Below are 4,564 nucleotides of genomic sequence, written 5' to 3'. Positions count from 1 at the left end.
TGAGTCTAGTTACCATCCAACACCATACAAAGTGTTACAATATTATTGACTATTTTCCCTACACAGTACATTATATCCCCATGACTTATTTATTTTATAACTGGAAGTGTGTACCTCAATCTCCTTCACCAATTTCACTTACCTTCACACCCCCTGACTTTTGTTATTTTTGTTCTTTTGTATTTTAGATTCCACATATAAGTGAAATCTATGGTATCTGTCTTTCTCTGTCTGACTTATGTCACTCAGCATAATACCCTCTAGGTCCATCCATGCTGTCACAAATAACAAGATTTCACTCTTTTTCATGGCTGAGTAATTCCATTGTGTCTTATGTGTATGTGTTTATATATATCTTTCTTAACCATTTGTCTGTCGATGGACACTTAGGTTACTTCCATACATATTTTTTGGATATTAGCCCCTTATCAGGTGTGATTTGCAAATATTTTCTCCCCCATTCAGTAGGTTGCCTTTTCATTTTGTTGATGGTTTCTTTTGCTGTGCAGAGCTTTTTAGTTTGATGTAGTCTCACTTGTTTTATTTTTGCTTTTGTTGCTTTCGTTTTTGGTGTCAGATTCAAAAAATCATTGCCAAGACCTATGCAGAGGAGATGACTATGTTTTCTTCTAGGAGTTTTATGGTTTCCAGTCTTATGTTCAAGTCTTTAATACATTTTGAATTAATTTTTGTGTATGGTATAAAGCAGGAGTCCAACTTCAATCTTTTGTATGTGGCTGTCCAGTTTTCCCAACATCATTTATTGAAGAGACTGTCCTTTCCCCATTGTATATTCTTAGCTCCTTTGTTGTAAATTAATTGATCATATATGTATGGGTTTATTTCTGAGTGCTCTATTCTGTTCCACTGATTTATGTGTCTGTTTTTATGCCAATGCCATACTGTTTTAATTATTATAGCTTTATAATATGGTTTGAAGTCAGGGAGTGTGATGCCTCCAGTTTTATTCTTCTTTCTCAAGATTGTTTTGACTATCTGGGGTCTTTTGTGGTTCCATATAAACTTTAGGATTATTTGTTTTATTTCTGTGAAAAATGCCATTGGAATTTTGATAGGGATTGCACTGAATCTGTAGATTGCTTTGTATAGTATAGACATTTTAACAGTATTGTTTCTTTCATTCCATGCATACAGAATATCTTTCCATTTATTTGCATCTTCTATTTCTTTCATTAATGTCTTATAGTTTTCAATATACAGGGTTTTCACCTCCTTGGTTAAATTTATTCCCAGGTATTTTCTTTTTCTTGATTCAACTGTAAGTGGAATTGTTTTCTTAATTTCTCTTTTTGATAGTTCATTTGTAGTGTATAGAAATCCAAGAGTTTTGGGCTTCCCTCATGGAGCAGTGGTTAAGAATCCACCTGCTAGTGCAGGGGACACGGGTTCGAGCCCTGGGCCAGGAAGATCCCACATGCCGCAGAGCAACTAAGCCTGTGTGCCACAACTACTGAGCCTGCACTCTAGAGCCCACGAGCCACAGCTACTGAAGCCCGCATGCCACAACTACTGAAGCCCATGCACCTAGAGCCCATGCCCCACAACAAGAGAAGGCACTGCAATGAGAAGCCTGTGCACCGCAACGAAGAGTAGCCCCCGCTCGCCACAACTAGAGAAAGCCTGCGCACAGCAATGAAGACCCAACACAGCCATAAATAAATATTTAATTATTTAAAAGAAAGAAATCCAAGAGTTTTTTTGTGTGTATTGATTGTGTATCCTGAAACGTTACTGAATTTGTCTATTAGTCCTAACAGCTTTTTTCATGGAGTATTTAGATTTTTCTATATATTATACCAGATAACCTGCAGATGGTGACAGTTTTTCTTTCTCCTTTCCAATTTGGATGCCTTTTATTTCTTTTTCTCACCTAAATTTCTCTGGCTACACTTTCCAATACTATGTTGAATAGAAAAGGTGAAAGTAGGCATCCATGTTTTTTTCCTGATCTTAGAGGAAAGCTTTCAAGTTTTCACCACTGAGTATGATATTAGTTATGGGCTTGTCATATATGGCCTGAATCATGTTGAGGCATGTATCCTCTATACCCATATTTGTTGAGAGTTTTTATCATAAATGGTGTTGAATTTTGTTAAATGCTTTTTCCACACATATCGAGATGATCATATGATTTTTATTCTTCATTTTGCTAATGTGATGTGTCACACTGACTGATTTGTGGATGCTGAACTATCCTTGCATCCCTGAAATAAATCCCACTTGATCATGGTGCGTGATCTTTTCAATGTATTGTTGAATTTTGTTCACAAATATTTTGTTGAGAAGTTTTGCATCTTTGTTCATCAGGGATATTGGCCTGTAATTTTCTTTTCTTGTGGTGTCCCTTTCTGGTTTTGGTATCAGGGTAATGCTGGCCTCATAAAATTAGTTTGGAAGCATTCCTTCCTCTTCAATGTTTTGAAAGAGTTTGAGAAAGATTGGTATTAATTCTTTGAATGTTTAGTAGAATTCACCAGTGAGGCCCTCTGGTACTGGACTTTTGTTTTAGGGGAGGTTTCTGATTGTGATTCAATCTCTGTACTAGTAATTGGTCTGTTCAGATTTTCTGTTTCCTTATGATTCAGTCTTGGTAGGTTGTATGTTTCTAGGAATGTATCCATTTCTTCTAGGTTGTCCAACTTGTTGGCATATAACTGTTCATTTTAATCTATAGTTTGTACTAAATGGCCCAAACCAGAAACTTAATGGTTGGTAAAGGAGACATAAATATATAGTTATGACTCAGTGAGTGATAATAGTAGATCATTTATGAAACTGATCAAAGACATCAATCTGATTTTTTCTACACCACTTTTTGGACATATATTTTGTTCCCAGCACCATGCTAGGACTGAAAACGCAAAGATGAATGAGGAAGGATTCCTGATTGTGAGAAACTTATCATCTATGGGAGAAACAGACAGGAAAACAAATAACTCTAACACACGTACTAAAACCTACATAAAGGTTAAGAGCAAAATGCTAAGCAAACATGACATCAAATGGTTTTATATTACTTAGTGATACAATTATGAATGGAAATTATCACCTTCTTGTTATAAGACACAAAGCAAGACTATCCAAGATCATTACCAGTGAATGAGATAAACTTCTATGTAACTTATTTCCCAAATATCAAATATCCAAAAAAATTATATGCCAATTGGTTTGGAGGGGTTTACTAATTTTAAAGTCCACACTAAAGAAACAAATGTCCCCTAAATACTCATATAAAGGCATTGATTGGCCAAGGATCCAGGAGTTTCAAGCTGTGATGACAAAGGCATAGACTCAGTGTGGGCAAGGAAATAAAGGGGAGAGAACCCCAGTGAAGAAAATAGAGTTTCTTGCATCGCTAACAAAAGAGAGAGATGATTACAGCAGCCAGACTGTAGGGATTCTGGCAAAATTATGGTGGTAGCGTGGCAGTAACCATATGTTTAAGAAATTAAAGCCACTTCTAATTTCAAATATTTTAAATCATTACTCCCAGAAGTATATAAATATGTGCCAAACCTACATATCTTAATTTGGAGTTTTCAAAATATAGACAAAAGATTGCATTTAAATCTAGAAAATGATGTCCAAGGGGGGCATGTCAAGCTTAAGTTGGGCTAGTGGCTGGGAGAAAGTAGCCATGGAGTGCTGGGTTCAATCCAAGATTAGAAAAGGGAGCACCTATTTGCAGCCAACTACGCTGACTGTGCTCTTTTCCTCCATGGAGGCCTGGTGTGCAATGGCTGCAAACTCCTAGGTAGTGTATGCAGCCTGTTGCCTGCATGGGTTGCCCTGAGGGACCTTGGAGACAGCCCTTTCCAGTGGACATTTACATCTGGCATGCTGTCCCTAATCTAGGCTCCAGATTGGTATGCATGGTGCCTTTGAAAAGCCCCAGGGCACAGTGGCCAGGGTCCACATTGGCGAAGTCATAATGTCCATCTGCAAAACAAGCTGCAGAACAAGGAGCATGTGATCAAGGCCCTATGCAAGGCCAAGTTCAAGTTCCCTGGCCGCCAGAAGATCCACATCTCCAAGAAGTAGGGATTTGCTAAGTTTAATGTGGATGAATTTGAAAACATGGTGACAGAAAAGCAGCTCATCCCAGATGGCTGTGGGGTCAAACATACCCCTAATCATGGCCCCCTGGACACATGGCAGGCCCTGCACTCATGAGAGCCTTGTCCCCACCTTACGCCCACCTATAAATCCTACTTTCCTGTCAAAAAGAAAAGGAAAAGAAAAGGCAGCACCTAGCAGAGGCAGCAACAGATGATCCTTCCAAGTTTCTAAGAAACCAGCAAAGGAAAACCAGAGCCCAAAGAATCTCTGTCTTCAGGCACCTGGTATAGGACAGTTTAGGATACTTCTTTTGAGCAGTTTGCTTGTTGATGACCTCTATGTTTTCTGGTCATGCTACATATGGTGGAAAATTTCCAAGAGAAACTTCCCAGGGGCATGGCCCCCAGACCCCAAATCTGACGTCAAAATGACTAATCCAGACAACTGCAAAGGCTACTCCACTTAAGAGTAGCTACTCCACTGG

At 38.5% G+C, this 4,564-nt stretch overlaps 1 non-coding gene across 1 annotated transcript; it reads left to right on the top strand.

The window, feature by feature from the left end:
- The first annotated feature begins 3,703 nt into the window (after window positions 1-3,703).
- LOC117203517 (small nucleolar RNA SNORA70) lies at window positions 3,704-3,832 on the top strand. The gene has a single exon (XR_004486300.1). It is a non-coding gene; the product is annotated as a small nucleolar RNA SNORA70 (small nucleolar RNA).
- Window positions 3,833-4,564: the final 732 nt, after the last annotated feature.

This window comes from Orcinus orca, chromosome 17, assembly GCF_937001465.1.
Source record: "Orcinus orca chromosome 17, mOrcOrc1.1, whole genome shotgun sequence".
NCBI classification, from domain to species: domain Eukaryota; kingdom Metazoa; phylum Chordata; class Mammalia; order Artiodactyla; family Delphinidae; genus Orcinus; species Orcinus orca.
Note: the sequence above shows the minus strand (reverse complement) of the source record. Positions and strands in the feature narration are given on the sequence as shown.